Here is a 13,611-nt window from a genome sequence, read left to right as displayed (position 1 = left end):
GCTCATCTTAGGGCCCAAGATGGTTGATATCGTTAACAATCTTGTCACCCTTTTCTGGACTAACTGAAGTTTCTGGACCATTTTCAAAGGCAATACCACATGTAATGCATTGCAGCAATCTGAGCAAGCAGTAGCAGTCAGCAGGGCAGTGCAGGCAGAGTGGTGTTGTTCACCTGGCTACCCAACACTGAGCACTGCTGCCAGTTACCAAGAGTGAAAGGGACAAGGTAGGAACCACTGATAGATCTAAAAATAATTCTTTCTTATTTCAACCTTATTCAGAATCAGATCAGAATCACCATGTATTGAGTTGGGCACTCTTACCTGGAACATAATTGCGTTAAAAAATATTCTGGAATGAGACTCACCAATAACTTTCATCCAATAAATAAATATTGCACTATTCTTAGGCTGTTTGGGAAGAGATTTCTAATGTTGTTATTTTATTTATTTATTATTTGATTTATACCCCGCCCTTCCAACCAGTAGGAGTCCAGGGCGGCATCCCAGTAGAAGCCCAGGGTGCCCTTTCTCCCAGTAAGAGCCCAGGGTGGCTACTTGCCGCTAGAATTCCAACATTAAGCCTTTAGTGGTTCAAGCTGCTGAGGCCTCCACAGTTTCTTTCAGCAATTATGCCATTTTTCCAAGCATGGCGATGGTCATGTGGCCACCCCCACCAGGGACTAGAGTGATGTAGCTAGTTTTGGTTTGGCAATAATAGGTCCTGGACTCTGTTTATAACAGCATCAATAACTGCAGCTCCCTCTTTGATCGTATTAGCTGAAATCAGATTAGGGATGCCTGCAACTGAAACCACAATGTCAGCAAGAATTGTCTGCTGTTCAAGCTGTTCTTTTGGAATGTAGTGATGAGAGATTGTTACTGTTGCATCCCCTCCATGATGTTCATGCCTTCCATCCATATGAAGAAGCACTGCAACGGGCATCCCAACATTCTTCCATTGACCAGTTACAACAACATTCTTCCCCAGGGTTGGAATTCAAGTTCTTTTAATGATTTCCCACACATACCAAAGCATTGTTGGCAGCATGGAATATTGATCACAGCACAACATGGAAGCTGCACATCTTTTTCAGGATTCACAGCATTGCAGAGCTTCCGCTCAATCAATATGCTCAGGTAAAGGGAGCTGAACTAGGAGGCCCTCTACGTTTGTCATTATTTAGCTTGCTGATTAAATCAAGGAACTCCTCTTAACTGATGGGAGGTTGGCTTCAGAATTGTTTTGCTCCTGATTCCTACATCACAGCTACTTTGGTTTTGTGCAGTACAGGAGTAGCTTGCAGGATTTGCACCAACTAGAATGACACTGAGACGGGAGTCTTTTATTTCCATATGCAATCCACTGCTCCACTTCATAATGGGCTTCTTGTCTAATCTGCCAAGCCAGCTTTCTCCCCAAAAAAACAGCAGCTTTATTCCTGGATGCAACGAGATGGAGCGGGCAAGTACCCCTTGGGAGATTAAGGTAGTGGCGGCAGCAGCAACTGCCATGGCCTGCCAAAGCAGCCTGGGCCAAGAGCTGGAGCAGCGAGAGCAGGGAGATGGTAGTGGTTACCATGACAAAAGCAAAAAACAAACACCCCACACCCAGGACTTGGGAGTAATTTGTTACAAGTAACAAATTATTGTAATTCATTAATTTTTTGAGGAACAAGTGGATAATTCCTTTACATTTTGATTGTAATAGAACTAGGAGTAATTTTATTACTTTTGTGAAGTAATTGTAATGTTTCCATCATTACCTTTAGGCATTACTTGGGAGGGGGGCAGGGGAAGTCTTCTGCTCCTCTGATTTGTGGATGAAAATCATATGCCTCAAGCAAAAAGTGTGACCCGCGGGTCAGGATTTTTTCAAAAAAATGAAAAGTATCCAAAGCGTCTCAAACTCGCGTCATATGATGCCCGAGATCCGAAAGGGCAGAAAAAGTTTGCGGAACCTGTTTCCCTGCTCTAGATTCTGAACAAGCTGCAGAAACCTGAGGGCAGCTCAGGAGAGAAAAAGCAGGCAAAAAGTGTGACCCGCGGGTCAGGATTTTTTCAAAAAAATGAAAAGTATCCAAAGCGTCTCAAATTCGCATCATATGATGCCCGAGATCCGAAAGGGCAGAAAAAGTTTGCGGAACCTGTTTCCCTGCTCTAGATTCTGAACAAGCTGCAGAAACCTGAGTGCAGCTCAGGAGAGAAAAAGCAGGCAAAAAGTGTGACCCGCGGGTCAGGATTTTTTCAAAAAAATGAAAAGTATCCAAAGCGTCTCAAACTCGCGTCATATGATGCCCGAGATCCGAAAGGGCAGAAAAAGTTTGCGGAACCTGTTTCCCTGCTCTAGATTCTGAACAAGCTGCAGAAACCTGAGTGCACCTCAGGAGAGAAAAAGCAGGCAAAAAGTGTGACCCGCGGGTCAGGATTTTTTCAAAAAAATGAAAAGTATCCAAAGCGTCTCAAACTCGCGTCATATGATGCCCGAGATCCGAAAGGGCAGGAAAAGTTTGCAGAACCTGTTTCCCTGCTCTAGATTCTGAACAAGCTGCAGAAACCTGAGTGCAGCTCAGGAGAGAAAAAGAAGGCAAAAACTGTGACCCGCGCGGTCAGGATTTTTTCAAAAAAATGAAAAGTATCCAAAGCGTCTCAAACTCGCGTCATATGATGCCCGAGATCCGAAAGGGCAGAAAAAGTTTGCGGAACCTGTTTCTCTGCTCTAGATTCTGAACAAGCTGCAGAAACCTGAGTGCAGCTCAGGAGAGAAAAAGAATGCAAAAACTCTGACCCGAAAAACTCTGGTCAGGATTTTTTCAAAAAAACGAAAAGTATCCAAAGCGTCTCAAACTCGCGTCATATGATGCCCGAGATCAGAAAGGGCAGAAAGAATTTGCGGAACCTGTTTCCCTGCTCTAGATTCTGAACAAGCTGCAGAAACCTGAGTGCAGCTCAGGAGAGAAAAAGAAGGCAAAAACTGTGACCCGCGGGTCAGGATATTTTCAAAAAAATGAAAAGTATCCAAAGCGTCTCAAGCTCGCGTCATATGATGCCCGAGATCCGAAAGGGCAGAAAAAGTTTGCGGAACCTGATTCCCTGCTCTAGATTCTGAACAAGCTGCAGAAACCTGAGTGCAGCTCAGGAGAGAAAAAGAAGGCAAAAACTCTGACCCGCGGCTCAGGATTTTTTCAAAAAAATGGGAAGTATCCAAAGCGTTTCAAACTCGCGTCATATGATGCCCAAGATCAGAAAGGGCAGAAAGAATTTGCGGAACCTGTTTCCCTGCTCTAGATTCTGAACAAGCTGCAGAAACCTGAGTGCAGCTCAGGAGAGAAAAAGAAGGCAAAAACTGTGACCCGCGGGTCAGGATTTTTTCAAAAAAATGAAAAGTATCCAAAGCGTCTCAAACTCACGTCATATGATGCCCGAGATCCAAAAGGGCAGAAAAATTTTGCGGAACTTGTTTCCCTGCTCTAGATTCTGAACAAGCTGCAGAAACCTGAGTGCAGCTCAGGAGAGAAAAATAAGGCAAAAACTGTGACCCGCGGGTCAGGATTTTTTCAAAAAAATGGGAAGTATCCAAAGCGTCTCAAACTTGCGTCATATGATGCCCGAGATCCGAAAGGGCAGAAAAAGTTTGCGGAACCTGTTTCCCTGCTCTAGATTCTGAACAACCTGCAGAAACCTGAGTGCAGCTCAGGAGAGAAAAAGAAGGCAAAAACTGTGACCCGCGGGTTAGGATTTTTTCAAAAAAATGGGAAGTATCCAAAGCGTCTCAAACTCACGTCATATGATGCCCGAGATCCGAAAGGGCAGAAAAAAATTGCGGAACCTGTTTCCCTGCTCTAGATTCTGAAAAAGCTGCAGAAACCTGAGTGCAGCTCAGGAGAGAAAAAGAAGGCAAAAACTGTCTGAAGAAGCTGCAGAAATCTGAGTGCAGCTCAGGAGAGAAAAGGAAGGCAAAAACTGTGACCCGCGGATCAGTATTTTTTCAAAAAAATGAAAAGTATCCAAAGCATCTCAAACTCGCGTCATATGATGCCCGAGATCCGAAAGGGCAGAAAAAGTTTGTGAAACCTGTTTCCCTGCTCTAGATTCTTAACAAGCTGCAGAAACCTGAGTGCAGCTCAGGAGAGAAAAAGAAGGCAAAAACTCTGACCCGCGGGTCAGGATTTTTTCAAAAAAATGAAAAGTATCCAAAGCATCTGAAACTGGCGTCATATGATGCCCGAGATCCGAAACGGCAGAAAAAGTTTACGGAACCTGTTTCCCTGCTCTAGATTCTGAACAAGCTGCAGAAACCTGAGTGCAGCTCACGAGAGAAAAAGAAGACAAAAACTGTGACCCGCGGGTCAGGATTTTTTCAAAAAAATGAAAAGTATCCAAAGCGTCTCAAACTCGCGTCATATGATGCCCGAGATCCGAAAGGGCAGGAAAAGTTTGTGCAACCTGTTTCCCTGCTCTAGATTCCGAACAAGCTGCAGAAAGCTGCGTGCAGCTCAGGAGAGAAAAAGAAGGCAAAAACTGTGAACCGCGGGTCAGGATTTTTTCAAAAAAATGAAAAGTATCCAAAGCGTCTCAAACTCGCATCATATGATGCATGAGATCCGAAAGGGCAGAAAAAGTTTGCGGAACCTGTTTCCGTGCTCTAGATTCTGAACAAGCTGCAGAAACCTGAGTGCAGCTCAGGAGAGAAAAAGAAGGCAAAAACTGTGACCCGCGGGTCAGGATTTTTTCAAAAAAATGAAAAGTATCCAAAGCGTCTCAAACTCGCGTCATATGATGCCCGAGATCCGAAAGGGCAGAAAAAGTTTGCGGAACCTGTTTCCCTGCTCTAGATTCTGAACAAGCTGCAGAAACCTGCGTGCAGCTCAGGAGAGAAAAAGAAGGCAAAAACTGTGACCCGCGTGTTATGATTTTTTCAAAAAAATGGGAAGTATCCAAAGCGTCTCAAACTCGCGTCATATGATGCCCGAGATCCGAAAGGGCAGAAAAAAATTGCGGAACCTGTTTCCCTGCTCTAGATTCTGAAAAAGCTGCAGAAACCTGAGTGCAGCTCAGGAGAGAAAAAGAAGGCAAAAACTGTCTGAAGAAGCTGCAGAAATCTGAGTGCAGCTCAGGAGAGAAAAGGAAGGCAAAAACTGTGACCCGCGGGTCAGGATTTTTTCAAAAAAATGAAAAGTATCCAAAGCATCTCAAACTCGCGTCATATGATGCCCGAGATCCGAAAGGGCAGAAAAAGTTTGTGAAACCTGTTTCCCTGCTCTAGATTCTGAACAAGCTGCAGAAACCTGAGTGCAGCTCAGGAGAGAAAAAGAAGGCAAAAACTGTGACCCGCGGGTCAGGATTTTTTCAAAAAAATGAAAAGTATCCAAAGCATCTGAAACTGGCGTCATATGATGCCCGAGATCCGAAAGGGCAGGAAAAGTTTGTGGAACCTGTTTCCCTGCTCTAGATTCCGAACAAGCTGCAGAAACCTGCGTGCAGCTCAGGAGAGAAAAAGAAGGCAAAAACTGTGAACCGCGGGTCAGGATTTTTTCAAAAAAATGAAAAGTATCCAAAGCGTCTCAAACTCGCATCATATGATGCATGAGATCCGAAAGGGCAGAAAAAGTTTGCGGAACCTGTTTCCGTGCTCTAGATTCTGAACAAGCTGCAGAAACCTGAGTGCAGCTCAGGAGAGAAAAAGAAGGCAAAAACTGTGACCCGCGGGTCAGGATATTTTCAAAAAAATGAGAAGTATCCAAAGCGTCTCAAACTCACGTCATATGATGCCCGAGATCCAAAAGGGCAGAAAGATTTTGCGTAACCTGTTTCCCTGCTCTAGATTCTGAACAAGCTGCAGAAACCTGAGTGCAGCTCAGGAGAGAAAAAGAAGGCAAAAACTGTGACCCGCGGGTCAGGATTTTTTCAAAAAAATGGGAAGTATCCAAAGCGTCTCAAACTTGCGTCATATGATGCCCGAGATCCGAAAGGGCAGAAAAAAATTGCGGAACCTGTTACCCTGCTCTAGATTCTGAAAAAGCTGCAGAAACCTGAGTGCAGCTCAGGAGAGAAAAAGAAGGCAAAAACTGTCTGAAGAAGCTGCAGAAATCTGAGTGCAGCTCAGGAGAGAAAAGGAAGGCAAAAACTGTGACCCGCGGAACAGTATTTTTTCAAAAAAATGAAAAGTATCCAAAGCATCTCAAACTCGCGTCATATGATGCCCGAGATCCGAAAGGGCAGAAAAAGTTTGTGAAACCTGTTTCCCTGCTCTAGATTCTGAACAAGCTGCAGAAACCTGAGTGCAGCTCAGGAGAGAAAAAGAAGGCAAAAACTCTGACCCGCGGGTCAGGATTTTTTGAAAAAAATGAAAAGTATCCAAAGCATCTGAAACTGGCGTCATATGATGCCCGAGATCCGAAACGGCAGAAAAAGTTTACGGAACCTGTTTCCCTGCTCTAGATTCTGAACAAGCTGCAGAAACCTGAGTGCAGCTCAGGAGAGAAAAAGAAAACAAAAACTGTGACCCGCGGGTGAGGATTTTTTCAAAAAAATGAAAAGTATCCAAAGCGTCTCAAACTCGCGTCATATGATGCCCGAGATCCGAAAGGGCAGGAAAAGTTTGTGGAACCTGTTTCCCTGCTCTAGATTCCGAACAAGCTGCAGAAACCTGCGTGCAGCTCAGGAGAGAAAAAGAAGGCAAAAACTGTGAACCGCGGGTCAGGATTTTTTCAAAAAAATGAAAAGTATCCAAAGCGTCTCAAACTCGCATCATATGATGCATGAGATCCGAAAGGGCAGAAAAAGTTTGCGGAACCTGTTTCCGTGCTCTAGATTCTGAACAAGCTGCAGAAACCTGAGTGCAGCTCAGGAGAGAAAAAGAATGCAAAAACTCTGACCCGAAAAACTCTGGTCAGGATTTTTTCAAAAAAATGAAAAGTATCCAAAGCGTCTCAAACTCGCGTCATATGATGCCCGAGATCAGAAAGGGCAGAAAGAATTTGCGGAACCTGTTTCCCTGCTCTAGATTCTGAACAAGCTGCAGAAACCTGAGTGCAGCTCAGGAGAGAAAAAGAAAACAAAAAGTGTGACCCGCGGGTGAGGATTTTTTCAAAAAAATGAAAAGTATCCAAAGCGTCTCAAACTCGCGTCATATGATGCCCGAGATCCGAAAGGGCAGGAAAAGTTTGTGGAACCTGTTTCCCTGCTCTAGATTCCGAACAAGCTGCAGAAACCTGAGTGCAGCTCAGGAGAGAAAAAGAAGGCAAAAACTGTGACCCGCGGGTCAGGATTTTTTCAAAAAAATGAAAAGTATCCAAAGCGTCTCAAACTCACGTCATATGATGCCCGAGATCCAAAAGGGCAGAAAAATTTTGCGGAACTTGTTTCCCTGCTCTAGATTCTGAACAAGCTGCAGAAACCTGAGTGCAGCTCAGGAGAGAAAAAGAAGGCAAAAACTGTGACCCGCGGGTCAGGATTTTTTCAAAAAAATGGGAAGTATCCAAAGCGTCTCAAAGTTGCGTCATATGATGCCCGAGATCCGAAAGGGCAGAAAAAGTTTGCGGAACCTGTTTCCCTGCTCTAGATTCTGAACAACCTGCAGAAACCTGAGTGCAGCTCAGGAGAGAAAAAGAAGGCAAAAACTGTGACCCGCGGGTTAGGATTTTTTCAAAAAAATGGGAAGTATCCAAAGCGTCTCAAACTCACGTCATATGATCCCCGAGATCCGAAAGGGCAGAAAAAAATTGCGGGACCTGTTTCCCTGCTCTAGATTCTGAAAAAGCTGCAGAAACCTGAGTGCAGCTCAGGAGAGAAAAAGAAGGCAAAAACTGTCTGAAGAAGCTGCAGAAATCTGAGTGCAGCTCAGGAGAGAAAAGGAAGGCAAAAACTGTGACCCGCGGATCAGTATTTTTTCAAAAAAATGAAAAGTATCCAAAGCATCTCAAACTCGCGTCATATGATGCCCGAGATCCGAAAGGGCAGAAAAAGTTGTGAAACCTGTTTCCCTGCTCTAGATTCTTAACAAGCTGCAGAAACCTGAGTGCAGCTCAGGAGAGAAAAAGAAGGCAAAAACTCTGACCCGAAAAACTCTGGTCAGGATTTTTTCAAAAAAATGAAAAGTATCCAAAGCGTCTCAAACTCGCATCATATGATGCCCGAGGTCAGAAAGGGCAGAAAGAATTTGCGGAACCTGTTTCCCTGCTCTAGATTCTGAACAAGCTGCAGAAACCTGAGTGCAGCTCAGGAGAGAAAAAGAAGGCAAAAACTGTGACCCGCGGGTCAGGATATTTTCAAAAAAATGAGAAGTATCCAAAGCGTCTCAAACTCACGTCATATGATGCCCGAGATCCAAAAGGGCAGAAAAATTTTGCGTAACCTGTTTCCCTGCTCTAGATTCTGAACAAGCTGCAGAAACCTGAGTGCAGCTCAGGAGAGAAAAAGAAGGCAAAAACTGTGACCCGCGGGTCAGGATTTTTTCAAAAAAATGGGAAGTATCCAAAGCGTCTCAAACTTGCGTCATATGATGCCCGAGATCCGATAGGGCAGAAAAAGTTTGCGGAACCTGTTTCCCTGCTCTAGATTCTGAACAACCTGCAGAAACCTGAGTGCAGCTCAGGAGAGAAAAAGAAGGCAAAAACTGTGACCCGCGGCTCAGGATTTTTTCAAAAAAATGGGAAGTATCCAAAGCGTCTCAAACTCACGTCATATGATGCCCGAGATCCGAAAGGGCAGAAAAAAAATTGCGGAACCTGTTACCCTGCTCTAGATTCTGAAAAAGCTGCAGAAACCTGAGTGCAGCTCAGGAGAGAAAAAGAAGGCAAAAACTGTCTGAAGAAGCTGCAGAAATCTGAGTGCAGCTCAGGAGAGAAAAGGAAGGCAAAAACTGTGACCCGCGGATCAGTATTTTTTCAAAAAAATGAAAAGTATCCAAAGCATCTCAAACTCGCGTCATATGATGCCCGAGATCCGAAAGGGCAGAAAAAGTTTGTGAAACCTGTTTCCCTGCTCTAGATTCTGAACAAGCTGCAGAAACCTGAGTGCAGCTCAGGAGAGAAAAAGAAAACAAAAACTGTGACCCGCGGGTGAGGATTTTTTCAAAAAAATGAAAAGTATCCAAACCGTCTCAAACTCGCGTCATATGATGCCCGAGATCCGAAAGGGCAGGAAAAGTTTGTGGAACCTGTTTCCCTGCTCTAGATTCCGAAGAAGCTGCAGAAACCTGCGTGCAGCTCAGGAGAGAAAAAGAAGGCAAAAACTGTGAACCGCGGGTCAGGATTTTTTCAAAAAAATGAAAAGTATCCAAAGCGTCTCAAACTCGCATCATATGATGCATGAGATCCGAAAGGGCAGAAAAAGTTTGCGGAACCTGTTTCCGTGCTCTAGATTCTGAACAAGCTGCAGAAACCTGAGTGCAGCTCAGGAGAGAAAAAGAAGGCAAAAACTGTGACCCGCGGGTCAGGATTTTTTCAAAAAAATGAAAAGTATCCAAAGCGTCTCAAACTCGCGTCATATGATGCCCGAGATCCGAAAGGGCAGAAAAAGTTTGCAGAACCTGTTTCCCTGCTCTAGATTCTGAACAAGCTGCAGAAACCTGAGTGCAGCTCAGGAGAGAAAAAGAATGCAAAAACTCTGACCCGAAAAACTCTGGTCAGGATTTTTTCAAAAAAATGAAAAGTATCCAAAGCGTCTCAAACTCGCGTCATATGATGCCCGAGATCAGAAAGGGCAGAAAGAATTTGCGGAACCTGTTTCCGTGCTCTAGATTCTGAACAAGCTGCAGAAACCTGAGTGCAGCTCAGGAGAGAAAAAGAAGGCAAAAACTGTGACCCGCGGGTCAGGATATTTTCAAAAAAATGAAAAGTATCCAAAGCGTCTCAAGCTCGCGTCATATGATGCCCGAGATCCGAAAGGGCAGAAAAAGTTTGCGGAACCTGTTTCCCTGCTCTAGATTCTGAACAAGCTGCAGAAACCTGAGTGCAGCTCAGGAGAGAAAAAGAAGGCAAAAACTGTGACCCGCGGCTCAGGATTTTTTCAAAAAAATGGGAAGTATCCAAAGCGTTTCAAACTCGCGTCATATGATGCCCGAGATCCGAAAGGGCAGAAAAAAATTGCGGAACCTGTTTCCCTGCTCTAGATTCTGAACAAGCTGCAGAAACCTGAGTGCAGCTCAGGAGAGAAAAAGAAGGCAAAAACTGTCTGAAGAAGCTGCAGAAATCTGAGTGCAGCTCAGGAGAGAAAAAGAAGGCAAAAACTCAGACCCGAAAAACTCTGGTCAGGATTTTTTCAAAAAAATGAAAAGTATCCAAAGCGTCTCAAACTCACGTCATATGATGCCCGAGATCCGAAAGGGCAGAAAAAGTTTGCGGAACCTGTTTCCCTGCTCTAGATTCTGAACAAGCTGCAGAAACCTGCGTGCAGCTCAGGAGAGAAAAAGAAGGCAAAAACTGTGACCCGCGGGTTAGGATTTTTTCAAAAAAATGGGAAGTATCCAAAGCGTCTCAAACTCGCGTCATATGATGCCCGAGATCCGAAAGGGCAGGAAAAGTTTGTGGAACCTGTTTCCCTGCTCTAGATTCTGAACAAGCTGCAGAAACCTGAGTGCAGCTCAGGAGAGAAAAAGAAGGCAAAAACTGTCTGAAGAAGCTGCAGAAATCTGAGTGCAGCTCAGGAGAGAAAAGGAAGGCAAAAACTGTGACCCGCGGATCAGTATTTTTTCAAAAAAATGAAAAGTATCCAAAGCATCTCAAACTCGCGTCATATGATGCCCGAGATCCGAAAGGGCAGAAAAAGTTTGTGAAACCTGTTTCCCTGCTCTAGATTCTGAACAAGCTGCAGAAACCTGAGTGCAGCTCAGGAGAGAAAAAGAAGGCAAAAACTCTGTCCCGCGGGTCAGGATTTTTTCAAAAAAATGAAAAGTATCCAAAGCATCTGAAACTGGCGTCATATGATGCCCGAGATCCGAAACGGCAGAAAAAGTTTACGGAACCTGTTTCCCTGCTCTAGATTCTGAACAAGCTGCAGAAACCTGAGTGCAGCTCAGGAGAGAAAAAGAAAACAAAAACTGTGACCCGCGGGTGAGGATTTTTTCAAAAAAATGAAAAGTATCCAAAGCGTCTCAAACTCGCGTCATATGATGCCCGAGATCCGAAAGGGCAGGAAAAGTTTGTGGAACCTGTTTCCCTGCTCTAGATTCCGAACAAGCTGCAGAAACCTGCGTGCAGCTCAGGAGAGAAAAAGAAGGCAAAAACTGTGAACCGCGGGTCAGGATTTTTTCAAAAAAATGAAAAGTATCCAAAGCGTCTCAAACTCGCATCATATGATGCATGAGATCCGAAAGGGCAGAAAAAGTTTGCGGAACCTGTTTCCGTGCTCTAGATTCTGAACAAGCTGTAGAAACCTGAGTGCAGCTCAGGAGAGAAAAAGAAGGCAAAAACTGTGACCCGCGGGTCAGGATTTTTTCAAAAAAATGAAAAGTATCCAAAGCGTCTCAAACTCGCGTCATATGATGCCCGAGATCCGAAAGGGCAGAAAAAGTTTGCGGAACCTGTTTCCCTGCTCTAGATTCTGAACAAGCTGCAGAAACCTGAGTGCAGCTCAGGAGAGAAAAAGAATGCAAAAACTCTGACCCGAAAAACTCTGGTCAGGATTTTTTCAAAAAAATGAAAAGTATCCAAAGCGTCTCAAACTCGCGTCATATGATGCCCGAGATCAGAAAGGGCAGAAAGAATTTGCGGAACCTGTTTCCCTGCTCTAGATTCTGAACAAGCTGCAGAAACCTGAGTGCAGCTCAGGAGAGAAAAAGAAGGCAAAAACTGTGACCCGCGGGTCAGGATATTTTCAAAAAAATGAAAAGTATCCAAAGCGTCTCAAGCTCGCGTCATATGATGCCCGAGATCCGAAAGGGCAGAAAAAGTTTGCGGAACCTGTTTCCCTGCTCTAGATTCTGAACAAGCTGCAGAAACCTGAGTGCAGCTCAGGAGAGAAAAAGAAGGCAAAAACTGTGACCCGCGGCTCAGGATTTTTTCAAAAAAATGGGAAGTATCCAAAGCGTTTCAAACTCGCGTCATATGATGCCCGAGATCCGAAAGGGCAGAAAAAAATTGCGGAACCTGTTTCCCTGCTCTAGATTCTGAACAAGCTGCAGAAACCTGAGTGCAGCTCAGGAGAGAAAAAGAAGGCAAAAACTGTCTGAAGAAGCTGCAGAAATCTGAGTGCAGCTCAGGAGAGAAAAAGAAGGCAAAAACTCTGACCCGAAAAACTCTGGTCAGGATTTTTTCAAAAAAATGAAAAGTATCCAAAGCGTCTCAAACTCGCGTCATATGATGCCCGAGATCAGAAAGGGCAGAAAGAATTTGCGGAACCTGTTTCCCTGCTCTAGATTCTGAACAAGCTGCAGAAACCTGAGTGCAGCTCAGGAGAGAAAAAGAAAACAAAAAGTGTGACCCGCGGGTGAGGATTTTTTCAAAAAAATGAAAAGTATCCAAAGCGTCTCAAACTCGCGTCATATGATGCCCGAGATCCGAAAGGGCAGGAAAAGTTTGTGGAACCTGTTTCCCTGCTCTAGATTCCGAACAAGCTGCAGAAACCTGAGTGCAGCTCAGGAGAGAAAAAGAAGGCAAAAACTGTGACCCGCGGGTCAGGATTTTTTCAAAAAAATGAAAAGTATCCAAAGCGTCTCAAACTCACGTCATATGATGCCCGAGATCCAAAAGGGCAGAAAAATTTTGCGGAACTTGTTTCCCTGCTCTAGATTCTGAACAAGCTGCAGAAACCTGAGTGCAGCTCAGGAGAGAAAAAGAAGGCAAAAACTGTGACCCGCGGGTCAGGATTTTTTCAAAAAAATGGGAAGTATCCAAAGCGTCTCAAAGTTGCGTCATATGATGCCCGAGATCCGAAAGGGCAGAAAAAGTTTGCGGAACCTGTTTCCCTGCTCTAGATTCTGAACAACCTGCAGAAACCTGAGTGCAGCTCAGGAGAGAAAAAGAAGGCAAAAACTGTGACCCGCGGGTTAGGATTTTTTCAAAAAAATGGGAAGTATCCAAAGCGTCTCAAACTCACGTCATATGATCCCCGAGATCCGAAAGGGCAGAAAAAAATTGCGGGACCTGTTTCCCTGCTCTAGATTCTGAAAAAGCTGCAGAAACCTGAGTGCAGCTCAGGAGAGAAAAAGAAGGCAAAAACTGTCTGAAGAAGCTGCAGAAATCTGAGTGCAGCTCAGGAGAGAAAAGGAAGGCAAAAACTGTGACCCGCGGATCAGTATTTTTTCAAAAAAATGAAAAGTATCCAAAGCATCTCAAACTCGCGTCATATGATGCCCGAGATCCGAAAGGGCAGAAAAAGTTGTGAAACCTGTTTCCCTGCTCTAGATTCTTAACAAGCTGCAGAAACCTGAGTGCAGCTCAGGAGAGAAAAAGAAGGCAAAAACTCTGACCCGAAAAACTCTGGTCAGGATTTTTTCAAAAAAATGAAAAGTATCCAAAGCGTCTCAAACTCGCATCATATGATGCCCGAGGTCAGAAAGGGCAGAAAGAATTTGCGGAACCTGTTTCCCTGCTCTAGATTCTGAACAAGCTGCAGAAACCTGAGTGCAGCTCAGGAGAGAAAAAGAAGGCAAAAACTGTGACCCGCGGG

General features: G+C 44.5%; 1 pseudogene; it reads right to left on the bottom strand.

The window, feature by feature from the left end:
• Window positions 1-697: 697 nt before the first annotated feature.
• LOC133364342 (bifunctional methylenetetrahydrofolate dehydrogenase/cyclohydrolase, mitochondrial-like) lies at window positions 698-1,582 on the bottom strand (annotated as a pseudogene).
• Window positions 1,583-13,611: the final 12,029 nt, after the last annotated feature.

The sequence above is a fragment of the Rhineura floridana genome, chromosome 9 (genome assembly GCF_030035675.1).
Source record: "Rhineura floridana isolate rRhiFlo1 chromosome 9, rRhiFlo1.hap2, whole genome shotgun sequence".
NCBI classification, from domain to species: domain Eukaryota; kingdom Metazoa; phylum Chordata; class Lepidosauria; order Squamata; family Rhineuridae; genus Rhineura; species Rhineura floridana.
The sequence above is the reverse complement of the archived record's forward strand: the minus strand, read 5'-3'. Positions and strand labels throughout refer to the sequence as shown.